The sequence below is a fragment of the Haliaeetus albicilla genome, chromosome 9, assembly GCF_947461875.1.
Source record: "Haliaeetus albicilla chromosome 9, bHalAlb1.1, whole genome shotgun sequence".
In the NCBI taxonomy this organism is placed as follows: domain Eukaryota; kingdom Metazoa; phylum Chordata; class Aves; order Accipitriformes; family Accipitridae; genus Haliaeetus; species Haliaeetus albicilla.
The window spans coordinates 36,333,041-36,353,970 of record NC_091491.1 but is presented as its reverse complement, the minus strand read 5'-3'; the positions used below and the strand labels follow the sequence as shown (position 1 = coordinate 36,353,970).

General features: G+C 38.7%; 1 long non-coding RNA gene across 1 annotated transcript; it reads right to left on the bottom strand.

The window, feature by feature from the left end:
* Positions 1-5,240: 5,240 nt before the first annotated feature.
* Positions 5,241-17,859, bottom strand: LOC138686695 (uncharacterized). The gene is made up of 3 exons (XR_011325986.1): positions 17,766-17,859; positions 7,100-7,168; positions 5,241-5,367 (listed from the first exon to the last, which is right to left on the bottom strand). It is a non-coding gene; the product is annotated as an uncharacterized lncRNA (long non-coding RNA).
* Between the last annotated feature and the right edge of the window lie 3,071 nt (positions 17,860-20,930).

Sequence of the window (20,930 nt, the reverse complement as noted above, 5' to 3'; positions counted from 1 at the left end):
ATGTGCTGTCTTGCTAGTTCCCACCATATTCTGTAATTCTGGACAAAAGATATCTGTTCTTGCAGCCGTCTAATTATGCCAGCCTGGGGAGCTAGTGCAGGACATCTCAACATTTGTACCTCGGCTACTCCAAAATAATCACCTTTGACTTCACTGTGTGATGTACTTCTGTGTCCTATCCTTCACATCTTTGAAGCAGATATAGTATTTATCCATCTGAGCAGAGAAAAATGCTTTGTTTTTCCCTTGCACGTATGTTGTAACAGATGTGAACAAACTGGAAAAAACACCTATTATTTTAATCTTCATGATTCCCAAGTTTTTTCTTTATAAATTCCCTTTTTCTGCCTTCACACAGCTCTTGCTTTTTCTTGTCAGTATTTCACTGTGAATCTATGTTCTTACAGCCTTTTTTGCTACTTTGAAACAGTAATGCCATATTTTATTGCTGCCAATCCAAGCCTCAGCACTTCAGCTACTGCACCATGGACCCTGATCCAGTGTTTAAAGATGGGAATCTTTCCAAGGACATCCTTAGGCGCTGGCACTGGATCAGACACTATATGCAAGGACGGATTTCTCATATCTGTAGGTTAACTTCTGAAAGAAAAAGGCTCTATCCAGAGGGAGAGTTACTTACCAAGCTAATACTTTATGCATTGAGCTCCAGAGTGTCGCAAGATGATTTTAACTATCACAGCAGAGTCATTCCACATAATGAGTTAGTTTTTTAGACTGTTACCTCACTTACCACTGAAGCAACTAACCAGGACAAGAACAAAAACCAAAATACTGCTTATGCACTGCTGTACCACAATGCATTACTGCTCACATCTCAAATTCCTTTTCTTACAAAGATTAGATCTCAAAAAACCAGAGTGCTTTTACTTGCTTGCACTGCCCTTTTTCAGTTGCATACAATAGGAGCTGACAGGCTACCAGTCAGGGAGACATCATTTTCACAGAAATTGCATATAAAAGATTCAGTAGCTGTGTAAATACAAACATGTAATTTATAGAAAGGGGTCCATCTTTTAAAAGTATGGACATGTAACACTGTTCTAATGTTATAATATCAACAACAACAAAAAATCATTTCAGTTCACCAGTTACTACTGTGGGCATGGGCTGACCAGAGGCAACATGGTCCTGAGCAAAAGAAAACATGCTGGCTGATTCCAAAGCTACTGCTTGTTAATACATGTTCAAAGGATACATTCAATATTTTCTTATTTATTTTGAAAATACTTACAAGACCATCCCCCACAGGGATTGGGGCTTGCTGTAGCTAGTGTGCTCAGCATTCAGACACTGAAGCTGTGAACGTCAACCTTGCCCAATCAACCTGCCTGTCTCTGCTGGATAGGAGACCATCCTTTTCTTTATGTTGTGTCATAAAGACAGCGTAATTGAGGAGGAGGAGGAGCAAGGGGATGTCATTTCAGAAATGATTCCGTTACAGTCATTCTTCTCTTCCCACTTATTTCACTGAGTATCTAACAATCAAGAAAGGCGCAATCATCTAAAGTGAAGAAACGACAATATTAACAGAAATAGTATTTTACCACAGAGATTAAACACGGAATTTCAAGGGCTCATTCATCAATGTGTTGCTTACATGTTACAGGTAATCTCTGAAAATCAGTAGAGTTATACTACTGGGAAAGACAGTGATTAATGAGATCCTGCCTCTGAAAGACGTATTTCAGGTGAAAAGAAACAAAAGTAGAATAGACAAATGGCAACAGCCGATGAGGCAACCTCTTAATTTTAACCGTCATGAACTAATTCACAGATGGGTTATAGGGCTACACAAGATGCAGAAAAACGTTGTGGGATTTTATGCTCTTCTACTTTGTACGTACAGCAAAGAAATGGCCAGTCTACATGGTTGCCATAGTAATGTAAACTCTTATTTAAAATACATTTCTAATGCTGGGAGAAATTGCATAATCAAGGCTCTAAGCAGCAGCATATTGTGCAAGCAGGTCCTTCCACTCCCTCCGCACTTTGAAAGTTTTAGGAAGTTTTGCTGAAGAAATGTATCTTCCTCTCTTTCTTCAGCCTACAGCTTGCCTTTGTTTACGTCTCAACTTTTCAACACGCCTTTCAATTTGTAGTCTTCCTTCATTTTACTTCTATTACCACTTGTCATCCAGCTTAATCCCTGGGTATTTTATTTGCCCTGACTCCACTATTCTCTTCCAGTTTCCTTATGGTAAACTTTGCCTTTACTTTTGCAGCCCCCAGCACTGTGACACCAGAATGACTTTCAAAAAGTAATTCATTAGCAGCTACCATAATAATAACTTTCCATCAAGAATGACTAATTGTAGAGGATTGCCTTGATGGACATAGTGATCCGCTTCACATTCAGAATCAATGGCTAGTGCGATGAAACCTCAAACCTGTGTTTGGATATGTGACCCTCTATTATAACAGATATTCAAATAACATTAATTTTCTCATTTCCTAACCTTCCACTCCAGCATTCAGTCAGATAAGGTCCTGACAGAAAGAAGGCACACGCAGATGAAAGGAGGAGAGAAATGGGAAGTGTAAAGGGAGAGGCAGAATAAACTGTGAAGTGAAGCTGTCAGCATTTCCAAAGTGCCCTCCCTCAAAGGTACCATTACTAGCAGCTGCTCTGCCCTCCACCCCATCCCAGGCTGTTAAGCTTCAGCCGGATGCCACTACTCTAAGTCCAAAAATTTTAGTTAGTTGGAAGTATTTCAAGTTGCGGGAGATTATACTATGTCCATTAGGTTTGAAAAAGTTCTTCAATAGATGGAAACTGAGACATGCTTAGATGACACCAACAGGCAAACAGCACTGCAGAGAAATGTAAAATAATTCCAAGGCTGCTGGCACCAGGAGGAAAGGGAAAGCTCTTTCCCTTTCCCAAGAAAACAGAAGTCTGGTCTTCCCTTACTTGGCTGAGTGTATGGGTGTAAACAAGAAGTCAGGTCAAGTTATTTGAGTTTCCTAGGTATAAGATCAATTACAGAAAGCAAGCATTTAATCCCATGATAGCTGTATCCCATCCCTTTGTTTATGGCCTGTCCTCTCCCTCTTGGAATGGTGTAGCACAGCTCAAAATTCGGCTGGGTGCTGAGGCAGCCCATCTGGGAGTCCGCACACCCACACGCGGTGCGGTCAGAGCATCAGGTGCTGAGAACGTCTCTGACTTCCAGTGCTGCAGGAAGCAGAGCTGGTTTGGAGAAGGGATTAAAACGAAAGCAACATCATTACCGTACCCACTGCTTCTGCTATTTTTAATGTGGTGCTGGCACTTTCATTATAAGCTCATATTTCCAGGTTTTGTAACTCAATCATAAAAAAACTGCTGAGGGCTAAATATTGGCAAGCAGCTCTGCTTGCCAAAAAATGAAGGATTTCCAGAGCGCAGAGAGAGGGGGGAGTCTCAGACTCTGCTTATTCCAGTGGGAAAGTGATTCCAACGTGAACGGGGCTATGCCAACAAGCAGCCCCTGCCAGAAACTTCGCATAATATGCCAGAAGGCCCGTAGCCACAGGCTAAAGTCACAGGCACAGCCCATAGCTCCTCAGTCCAGAGGCACTTCACTCCAATCCATGACACAAAATCGAAAAGCCAGACTTCTCCCCAGACTTCAGATACGATACTTGCTTTTCGCCTTAGATCTATTTTGAACCACAAAAATAATTTTATAACCCACTGATAGTACCTGGCATAGACCTCCAGCTGTTTGATGCTGCTGTATGAGCGGACATCAATATTCACCTCCGATATTGGGGTGGTCTTTAACAGGCCTGGTAAGAACTGGAGCCCAAAGCGGCAACCAGGCAAGTCAACAGGGGTTCTGCCTCCAAGGTTTCCTACATTGGTTCTCTGCAACGCAGCCTACCCGCACGGATCACAGTGCCGATCTGGGATCTGGGATGCTGCACGTGAACTGAAAGGTGCGAAAATGAGAAACATTATTAAAGGGCTATATGCTCTCATATGAATATATGGAGTTTCTTTAAAAAATTAGAGACAAACAGAATGGCCTCCACTTTTTTTTTTTCAGAGGATAGTACCTGTAAAGATCAGTTTCAAAATGTAACCATATATATATAGTAACCATATATATATATATAATGGTAACCATATATGTATATATGTGACCACTGTGACCTTATCATTGTACTGCAATAAAAATTGAAAAATAGAAAAATGGTGTCTAGGAGAAATAACAGAAAGACAGAACTAATGAATACCACCATCTCACACCCATTCCCTCTCTTCTCTTACAGCCCAGTGATCACATCAGCATGAATGGCTTTCATGAAGTTAACGGTTTTATGACAGAACTACGCTATTTCAGATGCACTATTTTATATGCTGCTTTTTAAAGTAAAACCAGAATTTATTGAAAAAAACAACAAAACAAACATTTACTAAGAAGACTATCATTTTTTTTAAAAAATGCAGGCTATAATTTTGTTCCAGACTCTGCCTCTTTAAAGATCTAAGTGGCGTATACATGTCTTTGTTGTGTGATGCAGTGGTTACCATGGAAATTTATATTTTTTTTAAGTTTAGTGAAGACGATGCAGTCAAAAACATAAATAGCCTGAGCCCCTGGCAGGCTAAATTTTACAATGGCATTCTAGAATAAATTTACATGGCTTTTTTTCTGTAAGCAGATATTAGACACTAATAATTCTTTGTGAACAAAAATGCTTCACTTTTTTTTAAGATGGCAATTATAATTTTTAACTGCACTTGCTCCTGGATGATATTAAATTATATAGCCCTTCATGTGCCCATAATCTATGGTTCCACAAAAACAATAATCCAGGCTGGTGGGTGTGGGAGAGTTTCCTGCAGTACTGCCTGTTTAAAAGTTTTTTTTAAGTTTTGCAGCAACACTATCAGAGAGATTTATACCATGAGTTTTCTTAACAGCTTAGCTAACAAAATCAGAAATGTATCCTGGAATAACTAACTGAGTTGTAGACCTGTAGAGATTTCATACATATATGTTAGCCTGGAAGCCAGGAAATTCATTTGTGTCTTGATTAGAAAAAGAAAGACAGTATTTTTAAAGTTGAAATTTTTGTTTGCCAGAATTGTTTGGTAATACAAGTGTTGTACAGGACCTGACGAAAGCTCCAGGTAATGTAACATCCTGTCTCCAGCAACGGGCAAAAAAAGATATCAGGAAAGAGTCTAAGAACGGGGCAGACTTTGATGAAATACCTTACCTACGTGGTCCCCCATCCTCCAGTCATTTGCAGTTCATAGACATCCTGGGCCACACACAGTTTTGGCAACCTCAGTAGATTTGTTTCCTTAAGCTTGTCCTTGAAGTCCAGCAACTTTTCAGTTTCCACAGCATCCTGGGGCAAGAAGTCACGGTTAAGCTACCAGGTTGAGTTCTATCAACAGTAGTCATCATGATATTGTAATTAATGTAATGTTGTTTTTAAGAGCGGCTAAATATCTAATTTTAGTAATGATTCTGTGCACAGAATTAATGTGTGATACATGGTTAAAGACAGTTTTAGAATGCTTGAGCAAGATGAACAGAGGTGTCGTGGTTTAACCCCAGCCAGCAACTAAGCACCACGCAGCCGCTCACTCACTCCCCCCCCATCCAGTGGGATGGGGGAGAAAATCAGGAAAAGAAGTAAAACTCCTGGGTTGAGATAAGAATGGTTTAATAGAACAGAAAAGAAGAAACTAATAATGATAACACTAATAAAATGACAACAATAGTAATAAAAGGATTGGAATGTACAAATGATGCGCAGGGCAACTGCTCACCACCCGCCGACCGACACCCAGCCAGTCCCCAAGCGGCGAATCCCTGCCCCCCACTTCCCAGTTCCTAAACTAGATGGGACGTCCCATGGTATGGAATACACTGTTGGCCAGTTTGGGTCAGGTGCCCTGGCTGGGCATGAGAAGCTGAAAAATCCTTGACTCTAGTCTAAACGCTACTGAGCAACAACTGAAAACATCAGTGTTCTCAACATTCTTCACATACTGAACTCAAAACACAGCACTGTACCAGCTACTAGGAAGACAGTTAACTACATCCCAGCTGAAACCAGGACAAGAGGAAGTTAGTAAAAGGGCATTTTTAGTCCACTGGTCTTTGGAGGTACTTCTCCAGGCTAATAGCTATTGCATCTTGCCATCTAAATTCTTGCAGAAACTAGAAAGACAGCTATCAACAAAGCTAACTAGCTGGAGCTACTCTTTCTCTAACTCTCCTGCTTTGTCATGGACAGAGATTACTACTTTGATTTTTTGCAGTGAAAGAATATTGTCTCATATCTTGGTTTGCCTTCTACTGGGCAAGGATGCACTTTCTCTGCAATGATTTTAAACTCATTAGGATGAATCTGGCAAAGCAACAGATGTTTAACTAACCAACAAAAGTGATAAAAGTCTCATTCCTGGAGGAATTTCTAATAATTATATCACACTAAGTCGTCCACATATCTTTTCACCTGGTACAAATTAGTGTAGCTCTGTTGATAAAAGGAAATTATGCCACTTTTAGTACCGCTTGAAAAGCTGGCCTCTTCTAAATTCACAATAGGATATGTTTATTAATTATTTTGAAAGTAAGAGGTATTTTAATAATACATAGCTGAATTTCTATGCAAGCTTTGTGAAATACCAGAATACAGTAATTTTTTTTGTCTTCATAAAGTCTTTCTCCCTGATGGGTATGCAAGAGAACTTTTTGAGGAAATGGACCAGCAAAGAAAATCTTACTGTCTTGTATTTTATGAGCAGAATAACACATTCCTTCCAACCGTCCTTATTAATTTATAAACAGCTATGATCCTAGGTTGTTCTGGTCGTTCAAATTTATGATCAGAATAAAATTACTCTCAATTGAGAGAAAAAAAAATACCTCTTCTCCAAAGCTTCATAACGAGTGATAAGGATTCACTGGACCATAATTATGTCTTTCTATTTTTCCTATGCTGTTTCAGGTTTTAATTTTTTTTTAATATCAGCATTTTAATTAAGCTTTAATCTTCACAGCACTAAACTAAATTAAAAGGATCTTTATAGTGTTGCTTTGGTAACTAGCAGAAAGGGTAAAATTACCTTATCTGTTTGTTCACCATGTTACAACTGTAAACATCACGGTTATGGTCTTGAATTCACTCATTTTCACTAAAAAAAAAAAAAGGACACGTGACACTGAAACCAGTTATCACTGTTGGAACAATCCTCTAGTGGCATCTCACTGTGCTCATCATGGACAAATATGTAGTAGGGAACCCTTTGGTCCAAGAGATTAAATACAAGCTAATTAGGCAAGACACAAAGCAGGCAGAGACAGGTGAAGCAGCAGTATCCATCACAGAAATTCCCACCTTCTTACCCTTCTGTCTAGTCCCCTCTATTTCCTTTAGCCATCTGCAACACAGTAAATATTAAGCATAAACTTCATATGAGGTTCCCAAAGCTTCTTGCAGATAATTAGCAACAAATCTTCAAAATGTACCTGCCATGTACCTGCCATGTCATTGTCCCATTTTATATCTCGGTAAAGTGCTAAACAACAAATTGAGTTGTCCAAGATTATCAGCTAAACACAATCCTACATTATAACACTTTAACAGAAACATGCTGAAGACATGAAAGCACCCTAGATGTTGACAAGCCTGTACAACTTAAACTATGAGTTGTGGAATAGGTAAGAGAAAGAGGAAGAAAATTAAGAGACCTTTCTTTTAATGCTGAGATATCACTGATCAAAACAGCACTACGTTCTCGTCACCTTCAAACAGAAAAAAAGAATGTTTCATAACATCACTTGAAAAATTTATACTTTTATATGATTTCAGAGATCTACATGTCTGCTTCTCTTCTTGAACCTTTCTCTGTTTGATTGAATTCACCCTCATTAAGTGGCTGACACTCACTTTCATTAAAACGCTAGCCCACAGATACTGGCTACAGCAGCCTGAAAATGCAGTTTAACCTAAGCTTCTACTAGCTCTCAGGGAACAGCCCTCTAGACTGAGAGTAAGTGAAGAGCCATGCCATCCCACTGAAAGTCAGAAGCAATGTGTATATCAGCATCATCCAAAGACACAGCAGGAATTTTCACATCTGTACAGATAAGCTTTTCCAGCCATAGGACATAAACCAGCACGCGTCCCTTCTCCCTCGCTCTGCTGCTGATGCAAAGTCTTTCTAGGTAAAATCCTTTCCTCCAATATTCATTTGCTACGAATCATACCCCTTGAACCTGACAGTTTTTTAGAGGGAATGGATTATATTCAAAGCAATATGGAAAACCCTTGCTCCTGCACATCTGATTCCCTGTAGCTTCTGCTGCCAGCCTCTGGCTCCGAGGCACAGCTCGCTTTGTTGCCAAACTTCTTGGAGGGGCAACCTCTTTGCAAAGAACACGACTTTAAGCACAAAGATTCACATTCCACAGAGATTCAGCAAAATCCAGTAGATGATAGAATCACTTCAGACTCATTGTGCCATTCAGCTTGACTCTCCGTGTGTATTTTTCCAGTGTTCTCAGTAAAGTAGTTACAGCCTCAAGTCCATCACCATAATTACCAGCTAGGTCAAATGTTCAAAGTTCTTAAAAAAAAAAAAAAAAGGTTCATTTAGCAAAAAGGATTTAAAATGTGCAGCAGTCCACAACAAAGCTGTCCTACAGCTCTGATTGCAACTTGTTTTGAATTTTCAACTTATTTTCAATTTTCAGCTAAATAAACATGAAACATCAAAGCCTGTAAAACTAAGGCATAAAATGAAGTGCTGTCAAGCTGTGACAAAGTCAGTCTTCACCAAAGATCCATCTTCTCCCACTGAGAGATCCTAAATATGAGGCTGAACTAAGAATGACAGAACAGGCAGCACTGAAAATCAAAAGTTTTCAATTGGTGAAATTTCTCTGTTTTCTGATTTTGATGGACAACAAAATGGTTGAAAGTTACAACTCATTTAGAGACATGAGAAAAATGACAGAACATAGACAATACGGAATAAAAAAAACCTAAGAACTGTCAACCACTGAATATAAAAGAAGGGGGAAAAAAAGACATTTTATTTTGCATCACCCTATTTATTATATACTGGAAAAACCTTTTTGCTCAAGTCACGTACATTAAATACTTTTTGTCCATCTTCAATAATCCATAGAAAAACAAATTCTTAAAGTAAGCCTTAACGTAGGCCTCATGACATAGTAATTAAATATGAACTAATTGTGAAAAAGAAGTCCTATCACTCAATATCCACTAAGAGAACTTTCCCCCAAGTATTCACGCAACATATCCTACTTAGAATCATGCAAGCAGATGAGCTGTATTGATCTCACTAAGAACAGCCTGAACCTTTTTTTTATATAATGGCTTTTTTCCATCTAGGAATGTAAGGAATATTTAAGTAGCACTTAAGCAAAATAAAATTACTCTGTTCAACACACCAAATATTTCAAAAAACTACCTGTGTCTGTAATCATGCCACAGGCTGTTTGCTGATTGCTAATTGTTACCATCATTTTTATCACATAGGAAAAAGAAATACCCTGTAAATATCCTGTAAGCACTCTAACAATGATCGCAATGCATCAGGGTAAAGCAGCTGCCAGAAATCAGTCAGATCAATGGTGAGCATGTAGTCAAGCTCTTTGTGTATACTTAGCAACTGTAATTATTGAGAACCTAAGGATGCTTCCATGTTTCCTTGTTGTTGCTTCTATCGTGTAAACAGAAAATGAAAGCCTCACCAAGCAGGGACCCAGGCTACAGACTGAGAGCAACATGTTAACCTACAAGCAAGGTGCTTTTCATAGGCAATCTAAGGAGCATCTCGTAGGATTTAGTATAATCCATGAATTGTAAGAGCAACCGTGGCCGCAGCTGGATTCCACCTGTTTGCCCTCTCTGACAGATGTTCAGGGCCCTTCAACCCCTCTGCTGAATACCAGCTGTACCTCAGTGAGAGAATAGACCACGTTACCACAGAAATGCTTTCCTGAGAATATTGCCAGGCTGCAGGAATTGCCTGACCTATCAGCCTGCTTGTAGGAACAATCTACCCCCGAGAACCACCTTGACATCTAGACCGCTTCCCCCGAAGGTGTCCCGTCAATGCAAATTCACATCTATTGGTCTCAAGCAGAGATTTCCTTCGCAGTCTGGCTCTCCCTGACTCAAGAGCAGAGAAACACATTTGTTCGTGCCAGCCATAGCCTGATGTGCATTTACTCGGTAGCAGCGCTAGATTATGGAGTCTGTGCTCATTAGGACTTATTCCTACCCCCTCGAGGCAGTCTCATCATCAGATCCATGCAATGAATTGGATCAGGAAGCAAATCTAGCTGAAAAATGACCAGAAGACTAAGTCTGCAGAGTACTGATTTTAAGCAGAATCCTCTCCCCACCCTATTCACCAGCTGAACAGAAGGGACAACACAGGCTGAGAACAGCTGAAAAGCCAAAGGCACAGAAACCAAATGTTTAAGCACTGCCTCAGCTAAAGTGGCTCCCCAAATATGTCTTCTGCAGCACACTCCCAATAATTAGAATTGCCTACAAAAGACAGAAGACTGACACTGGCATAGGTCTTGTATGCAGGAGAGATCTCTTCTGTAATACACCCTAGTATCCTGGATAATTTACTTGGAAGTTAAAAATAGAAATGTTTTTTAAAAAATCAGATTTCATATTAATATTTGACAGCTAGTCTGTACAGGGAAAAGTTTTCTTTTTAATGAATGTCACTTTTTTTTATATTACCCTTAAAAGTTGCAAAACAGTATGTATTTAATACAATGAGCACTATCTATTGTTTTGTCCCTAAGGTTAATCTTGCATATCTGATTACTTCTTTTTCAATAATTGAAGAAAATTACCTTGTCAATTATATTGCTTTTCCTATGCTGAAATATTAGAAACTAAAAGGCAAATTCAGGAGAATCCCATTCCAAAGATGCACTGGGTACTGGTTTATAACAAGCACTCCTAGACTATGACCATTAAAAAACATTCTCTAAAAGAAACTGGGTAGTAATCTGGACAATTTTTTGATATTTGAAATTTGAAATCTCTCATGCTTTTGCTGCATATTCCTAATCACATCATTTCTGCTTCTCTGAGCTTAGTTCCCATTTTCTTCTTCTATGATTTTCTTTGTAATACATATTAGTTTATTTTTAGCCTCAATAAAGAAGTCTCTCAACATCATATTTTCATAATCTCTCTCTTTCCAGCTGCTGTATTGCTGGGGAGGTCCTATTAGAAACTCATGCATAACAGTTTAGTCTCCCTGCAACCTCAGACAACTGCTCCACGGATGCGATACTTTACTTAGTAAATTATAATGTGATTTTCTTGAGAAATATATTTCTTCCTTGAGGTAATTGTCAGGAACGTAAGATGGTCATCAAGCTCTCCCTTATATTTGAAGAGTTTCCAGGCAGAATCACAGACTATTTTGTTGTTGCTGCAGTTATTGTTTTTGCAGTAAAGATGGAACCATCTGTTCCTCTGAAGATGTGCCAAATCAGTTGAAAATAATTCTTTCAGGTAGTCAGTGAACCACAAAACCTGATGGTTTAAGGATTCTGGAAGGTTTCAACAGGGAACACCAAGCTCACTTTGCCCAGTTTGGATTAGATTTTATTTAAACTGTGAACTCTGAGGAGTTCAGGAAAGTAATAGCTGGACAAGAGAGACATGCTCTTTTTCTATATCTGCCTTATTCCCATACCAACCTACTATAATAAGAGTCAACAGTTACACATCACGTGAACATGACTAGCTCACACTATTCAAAGGATAATTATAAATGATGGCAATGACTTTGGTGTAGTCCTGCATGTCAGAAATATACCAAAGGGCCAAGTCATGGCTGTTTCATAGTTGTTTTATGTCCCCAATTTGTGCTTTTTTTGGCAAAGATCTGCCCTGATGGCCATATCTGGTATGAGTATCAATAGCAAATATCTCACTGATGGGGACATTTGGGCAGAGCAAGTGTAGGGCACCACAAGCAGAACGAGCAAAGAAGAGGCAGGAAGGCCTTGTAGTAGAGATGTGACTTGAGCACTAATGTCTATCTAGAACTAATCTCTGAGTTTGGACAAGAAGATGATTTGCTTGACAAGTCCCTGATAACACAGAGCAGCAGCAAATGAACATAAAAAAATTTTAGAGGGCCACCTGAGCCCTTAACCATCTCTGTTTGCAATGGTTTTCTGATTAAACAATTGGTAAATTAATATTAGCTGGTGTCCGAGAGAGGATAATTTCTGAGGCATTTTCTACTATGGGTTTTATCATGATGAAGAAAAGTCTGCATGAATTTATAACTGAGTGGGTTAATTAAATATTACCCCTGGGCATCTGAACATTGAAAAGTGTGTCTCTGTTCTGAAAGGAACACATAATGCTTCTCAGCCTGATGCTTTTACTTTACTACTTACTAATAAAGTTTGCAATTTATTTATTGCAAGAATTATTTATTATAAGCATTGTGGAAAAACAGTGGCTTAATAAGGTTTATTTTACTCACTTTTTAAACTGATTGTGGTGGTAAATTTTAAATAATGAAAACCTACATTGTAGCATTCTTTTATTCTGTAAAAGATTGGAAACAACTGAACACAAACATGACTGATATTAAGCAGTGTTTAAAAGCAACGATGAGAGAAGAAATAACTTATTAAACCACTGCATAACACCTTCCAAAGCTGTGACAATTGAACATTCATTACAACGTTGTTAAATAGCTGTTCTATCAATAGTGCTAGCATTACAATGCAGTAGCTTAATTAGATGAAGTTTCTTTCATCCCTTATTTATTAGGTTTTCGAGCCACAATAATAAAAAAAAGATTTGCAGCTCCAATAAAGTACCACAATTGCCATATTTCTTTCATATATTAGTAATCTGTTAGTTAACATGCATTTGCATTTTCTGTATTTTGGTCATGATAGATTGGTACGTCATTACCAAACACAAAAGCAGAGAGCAAATCAAAACATTTACAACATACTATAATTTCCTTTGCGGCTTAATGTCATAATTAAGTAACAACTAAGCTTATGAATCAATTTTGCATGTTTGCAGGTCATGAGGGTGTGGTGTTTACATAAACTACAATCTCTGAAAGAGCTATTATCGATCACACTGCAAAAATCATATACCTCCCAAAAGATTTCAAATAATTTTGCTATATAACAAAGTGAACTTGAAAGATGCTTTATCTCATGACTTAGAGGCAAATGACTTTTCATCCTGCATAGAGAACAGCTTTAGGTCTACACAAAACCACCAAATTCTCACTCCAGACACTGTGATTCATCAGATACTGAAGCTAAAGCCTGTCACCGGTCAAGAACACGCTGTTATCCTCTCTGCACTTTAAACTATTCTTTTTTAATTTAAAAAAACCCAAACACTAGAGCTTTATATATATATTTTTACATTAGCTGGTTATCTTTAAATAGACATATTTGGATTTATATGGTTGAAATAATCCTGTGAGATACAGATTAGCAGGTAGAAGGCATCAGAAAGGCAAGATGAATTCAACGGATCCCGCTGTGCCGTGGGGAGGCACTGCCATGTGCCACATGCTCTCCACGGAGAGCTGCTTTAGCAATGCTTTCCTGGGGCTTTTCTTTTTTTAGGTATGGGGCCAGCATGTCTTGCACTCTCCCTCATTCAGCTGGCCTATATGTGCTGTATGCCCACCTCTTCTCATTATACTAGTGCTCTTCCTACACCAGGATACCTCCTGGTCGTCCGAGATACCCATCACCCACCATGGGATGCAAAAGGAAAAAAGATGATACTCATTGCTTATCATGCTAATCTTGAAACAAGTTAAGGTGCCCAGCTGCTAATAGCAAGGATACTGCACAGACAGTGGTAAGTATCCTGCAGTTTTAAAAGAAAGCAAGCTATTTAAGCTTGGCTAGCACAAAAGCTTAGGACATCTTGAACAGGGGCCTGTACCAACGTAGAATTTGGCACTATTTTAGGACTGGTGCCTTCAGAAAATACCCGTTGGTTGACAGCAAATTTCTGCAAGTTTTCAAGGTACTTGTGACAGGAAACTATCTACAAAGAATATATAATTTCCTGCTTGACATGAAAAGAATATAGAAAAGATGAGCAATGTATATTCTGCTGTATAAAGAGAACCTGCCCACAAATACGGAGCTGGTCTCTGGTCTGAAGTCGGGGGAGAAGAATGGGTGAGCACCACCATCACTGAGATAATGATCCCTGGGTAACCCTACAGAAAAGACGTACTTGAAGGTGTTTATATATCCAACCCTTATTGAACTTCATTCAAATAACTGTTTCGGTGGCCTAGGGCTCATTCGTGAACAGTCCAAGCCTTCTGCAATGTAACTATCACTGAGGGGTATGGTGCTTTAACTTAAATTTCTTTAAGTCATTATCAACCTCTTAATAGCAGATGGATTCAGTTCCAATCCACATCAGATTCCAGTTAACTAAGATTGTCAGTATAATAATTTTCTAGCTGGATGTAGCATACAATTGGCTAGCCCCAGAAGGTTAACGGGCATTTAATTTCAGTTCAAATACCTAGTACTGTAAATGCTTTAATCAGGCAGCTCTCATTAATAAAAAATCAACAGCCGTCCCTTCTAAGCTGTAGTATTTACCTGCATTCCAGCCCTCTGGAAGTGCGCACTGAATGTCTACATCTCTATGTATGTGAATTGGATGTCTCTATTCATACTAATTCAATGAAAACACACACATGCACAAATCGTGGGAGACTTTTGACTGAATGGATAATTATGCTGTAGGGAAAGGGTTAAGTGCATCTTGTAATCTGTGAGAGTTGCACTTACACAAAACTCAGGCAGCTCTGGAGTAGTAATGAGACCAATCATCACTGATAAAATAATTTAGTTTTTAGAGTGCAAGCAAATACTTGAAGCAGAAATCTAATCAGCCTTTCTGGGAGGACAGATTCCCTTCATATGCCTTGGGAGGTCTTAAAAAAGGTCATTGAAAATCCATGCCCTTGGAGAAGAGGTTCACAGGAAAAACTTTTCCGCAAACGAGAATGTCTACTGAAAAAGGTGCAGGCAGACTCAGTAAGATATTCTGCAGCAATACGTGAAGCAGAACCATGGTACAGACCCCACATGGATTTAAGAGGATGTTGCACAGCCATATGCTAAGCAAATGTTTGGAAAAGACATTCATCCGCCCCCAGCACAGAAGGGAGCGAGTTAGGGAAGCAGCTTCTCCCACATACGCAAGGAGGCAAGTAGGCATGTACAGCAGGAACAATGTGGTACTTTCCAAAGAACACCGAGGTTGATTAAGCCTTGTTGGAAATGCAGAGATAAAACAGAAGGAGAAAATAATCTTATGTGCTTTAGTTTCTTACTATTTTCTCTTTTTGCCAGAAGCTGAATCAGTGTAAATAGCAAGCTTGGTTTTTCTGCTTCTAGAACAAAACACTGACTGCCAAAACATACAGGTTTTTAACCTTTACGATGTTGCTGTCCTGCATTCTAAAACACTTCCAAAACCCTTTCTTTTGCTACCGATTACCTGGTTTAAACCAACATCTACATGTCATAACTGCAATTTAAAAAATATTATTTAATTAATGTCATTCATTTGTATGCACAGTAACTCCCATTTGTATGCATACAACTCACTCAGTCTGTGGTCTAGAGCTGGCAAATAGCACCACTTAACAGCTGTTAAATAGGGTAGTCACCTGTTGTTATCCACAGGTAGCTTTAATTCAAATGCTAATTGCTCTCAGTGCTCTACTTATAAACTTGCCCCAATGTCAGATACTGTATGTGCCACACCAGATGGATGCGAGCCTCAAACGGATTACACTGTCCCTCTGCAGGAAGAAAACCTGAATTATGAAAAAAACCTTGCTACCCTACAGTGTTGTGGAAAAAAAGATGGCACAAGAATTAAACAATGATGGTCTTTTAGAGAGCAAGAATTGCAGGAAAAAGCAATGAATGGGGAAGATGAAGAAAAGGACTGCAGACAGGACATTAAATATTGTATGAGCTGGCGCTTCAGCCGATTTACAACTGAAATGAGTTAACATTCACCATTAGTAAACTCAGTTTGAGAAAATTCAGAAACAACTGTTGCAGATGTATGACAGGGTCAGCCTAAACTGATAGGAAATAAGAGCTAAACTGCTTGAATAGGTCAGGAGTTTGTAAAGATCCAACTGGAAAAATAAAAGTTCTAGCCTGATAGAGGTAAATTCTTATTTTTCCAGAGACATAATTGTCCACAAAACTACCATAAAACATTTCTCTCCTTGGTAGAAATACCTCAAAACCACACTGTACAATTTATTCCTCATAGCAAGAGGCTTCAAATTATTTTTTTCTAAAGTATCTGCAATTCACCCAAGCTCTCTGGAGGCACAGTCTCATGTTGTGCTTAATGTCATCAAACTGTGTGTCACTGCCAAAAGTGATGGTTTAATTCTGTCTCCTTTCCCCTCTTAACTCCATTGTCGTGTTCCTCACCCTTTCCTCATATTAGATTTAGTTATTCACTCTGTTGCTGGAATATGACTCACTGATCTGATGGGAAAGTAATTTATTTGGAGGAGAGATATATGGGTGAGAGTCCGCGGTCAGACTGGATTAAGCCTGGTGTGGAACAGTGCCCTGAATTGTCCTGTGTTTCTTGCTGCTATACAGCAAAGTTCCTGGCTGCACAGCTGTAGGTTTTATTTTAGATCCCACGACTGTAAAAGGGCCATTCATTCCATAATGCTGTCGGATTTTCACACTGTATTGGAATGACTTCCCTGCCCTGCTCTCTGAAGGGCTGCTTTTTCGTGGGCGAACGAAGCCATCCATCAGTCGCTCAATAGCAGAAGCTCTTTGCTCCGTTTCTACCCTTTGATCTGTTCAGCTTAGATAATTCTGCTGGGAGCCAAAATGCCAACCCAAACAAACCTCACCTCTGGAGGATACATGCCTTTCCATTGGGACAAAGTGTTGACCTCTGGACATGACTGTTGGCACGAGGCTAAGTTTTCCTGTCCCCAACATATTTTTCAATTAAATAGGAGATAAACATCATCACAGGTGAAACCTAGCTCTGAGAAAGGAATCAAAGCATATAAAAATCACATATTTGGTAGATCTGCAGCAGGTATAGACACAGGCTTCAGTTTTGTCCTGAGCTCATTATAAAGTGTAGAGCCCTGGCCTTGGAGAAAGGAGCTGCTCAAAATTTCCAAACACAAAATTAAATTTACAAATAAGTATTAGATAGTGCCCCAGTTCTCTGATATCCTGTGCTTATGATGAGGTGAGGGAGGGATGAAAACAGTGACCTATTAAACCCAGTTCACTTTATCTCTTGGTGTCCTGCTTTAGGGCCATAATTGACCTGAACATCCAGTAGCAACCGCCACTTATCTGTGAATATTCATTTTAGCAAAGTCAATTATTTCAATCATCAAAGAAAGAACCACTTGTTTGTTTGACAGTTATGACTCAAAGTAACATACATTTCATTTTGATGACTGGTTTTTATCTTGTTTTGCATATTTTGCTTATAGGAAGGGAAAAAAATGTACAGAGTATTCAACCTTCCAATTTTTTTCCTGAAGTGAGACGTGACAATGTACCTCTTCAAAAATGAAGGAGAGAATGAATCTTCCCTGTCTTAAATTAAAATGGATAAGGAAAGTTATGGCAGCTGAGATAGATAGAAAAAAAATTGCAAATATTCACAGTGAGCTCAGATGAGATCCTCACCCCCATTTTACTGGTCAAGGAAGCTTGAGTTGCCAAAGGTAGAACATAAGACACATTGAATATTCTTCGTTACTCATAGCTGGAAGAAAAAGGTACCCATGGCATGAACAAAAGTCAGAAATGATGAAATTCCTCTCCAAAGCAGAGCTTATGAGTTGCACAGCCAGCCTGCAATTGCTGGTGGCTTTGCATGTTAAATGATATACAGCAGCTTCTGAAGGGAGGTTTTCTTTTACTATGTGCATAAAGCACTAGCTACGTTGCTGGCCAATGCACTGGCTCTTCTGACATGTTCTTGTGTAGGTTATGTCTGAGGTTCACAAGATGCTTCCTATGGTCATAAAAGCCTTACCCTGGTGTCTTCACCAAGACACACCAGAAATAAGGGGTTTACTGTCAGAAAGTTGGAGAGGATCTGGAGAATCAGAAGCTGAGTAATAATATTTCTGCAATGAGCAGAGAAGGGGAAAGGTGGTGAGCTTCTCAGGGGAAGGGACTGAGTAGAGGAATGTTCTCCATGTTCTTTCATGACTGTGCTATGCCCTGCATAAATTTACCTGCTGTAAAGATTGTTTCTTTTCATTACAAAAATTCTTTACAAAAAACTAAGGTGTGCTTGGACTACATATCCGTAAGCGCACCTTGTCACAGTAACACTGATCTGGAACTCCTTGGAGAAGTTGTCACTAGTCCAAACTTGTTGGGTTAAATGACGTTGGCTATTGCCTTCCTAACATCATAAATGTGCTAAATGGTCAACAGTGGGAAGCAAAAAAATTAGGGAAAGAAATAAGAAGAAGAACATATTGACTTTTTCAAGAGAGGAAAGGAAAACATTTAACCCACTGTCTGGATAGTTTCCTCATTCTGTTATTTCACATTCAAAATACCTGTGGTTACCAGGTAGTCCCAATCTGTTCAGTACAGACTGGTTAGCAGAGAGGCCCATTAAATCATATAAGCACAATTCCCTACTAAGATAAAGTTTATGTTGCGGAGTGTGCCAATCAAGGATGTTGTCAGAAAATATAGTAAACAAACTTGCCCCCCTAAAATACTAATGTGTCACTATGCTCCTATACTCCCTTGTTCATCTGTGACCATCCTAGAAAATGCTATTCTGAAAACAGTTCATCAATTAGTAATGTAATTCATTGTCATAGTTAAAAGCTATAACAAGTTTTTCTTACGGTACTTCCTTAAAGAACAACTTTCCTTTAAGTTCTTTTTTGGTCACTGATATTCACATGTTCTGTTGCTGCAAAAGAAGTCTTTTTGACTTGACATACTACCTTAACAATCTTGTTCAATACCTCTATTTTTTTTCTAGTTTTAGCCTCTGTGGGTATTCTTAACTGGAGTATTCCTTGTATTTTATCGAGTAAAAGGATGTAGAGTTTGTATTTTGATGGACTTTTAGAATCTCAATAAAAAGCTGTAAGTAGGTTTGCTTTGCCTGTGTGAAAACTACGTTATGTCTGATTCTCTTTCAGACTGTGAATAGAACAATAAAGCTGAAAAATATAGTTGTAAAGTTGCAAATAAAAAATAGTTATATGTAGAATTATATTTTAAATATAAAAATAAACTTTAATGTTTACTCAAACTTGCATGACAAAACAAATCAAAAAAGCTGAGTAGATATTTGAGTGCTGCACTTTCCTTATATAAGTCAAAATCAATCCACATTAGCATTTACTTTTGATCAGAAATTGAAAACCAATTGTCAGATTACTCTTTCATTTAACACTGGCTGTATTACCAAAAGGAAATAATTCAAAGAGGTTTTTTTGCCACTTCTCAAGGAAAAAACACATAAATTAATAATTAACCTAATTTTTCTTCCATCCCAGAGATCACAGTTCAAGCTATCATTAAGTACATTCCATTCTGAAATGATGGAATTGCACAATTTACTCTTCCATCACTTATACTAAAAGATTAAAGATGGCTTGATGTGAGGATATGCAGAGATAGGAAAACTTAAACCTCTGGGACTGAGCCACAGCTTTTAGTCAATTCCTGAAGTCATAACTCATTTTGTTATGAGTCACAAAAGGCTACTGCTATCATTTGTATTACTGTACAAATTAGGAGCCTTACTCATATCCTTCTTTTTCTCCCACAGATTAAGTTCAATGACTACTTTTGCTTACACTGACTATATACATCCAGTATCATTCATTCAGGACATAAACTCATCTGGAGTACCCTATCTATTTGAAAGGCTGCTGATGGTAATTCTAATTCCAGAAAGCAGTAAGCTGTGTCATGCACAATGTGACATTACAATTAAGTAACTGAGCTCATTCTGGATACTGCCAGACCCATATTTTGTTTCCCTAGAGGCATATAAGGAAGAATGCATCGACTTTAACAAAAGCTGAGAGAGAGGAAAGACCAGAAAGTTGCAGTTTCAGAGCAGGCTTCTCAGACCCTCTTTTTTATGCTACCAGTGTTGGAATGATAAATTTGCACCCACCAGGCTCAGCGTCATCCTGGAAAGACGTGTGAAGTATAGAGCGTGAAGCCACTTTTAAACAGGGAACAGGACCTCCACCGTAGCTCGGACTGTGCTGGTATTCCATGTGGAAAGGAGGTTATGGCCACAGGTCTTGGGTCAAGCGGTTGTTTCTTTTCTATTTATCCACGCATATGAAGAGTCCCTATATGAAGTTGAAAGATGAATTAAATATGTAAATAGGCAGGTATAACTTTTGAAAGCTGTGTACTGATATTCCCTGATATAAGCATATTGAGGGTGATGGAAGCTGTTTTGGGGGAGAAAGACAATTTTGTTAGCTATTCAACATCTACACAGTGTTAAATGTGTTCATTGTGGGGTGCTGCCTACCTTATGAGATTCCCTCCTACAAGAATACCTCTCCTACCAGCTCAGGATGAGCAGTGAAAGGCCACTCTATTACTTTTAATTTCAAACTTTAAAACTGCATTGCAAAATTAAATGGGGATTCCTCTTTCTGTATCACTTAATTTGAGAGAAATGGGATGAAAAGTAGTAAGATCCTAAAAGAGAATTTCACAATTTTTTGTACATGTTACTGACCTCAAAAACTCTTCTGAAGAAAATGGCAAAGCTGAGAATAAAAGAAAATTTCCTGGTTGCCATCAAACATAGCA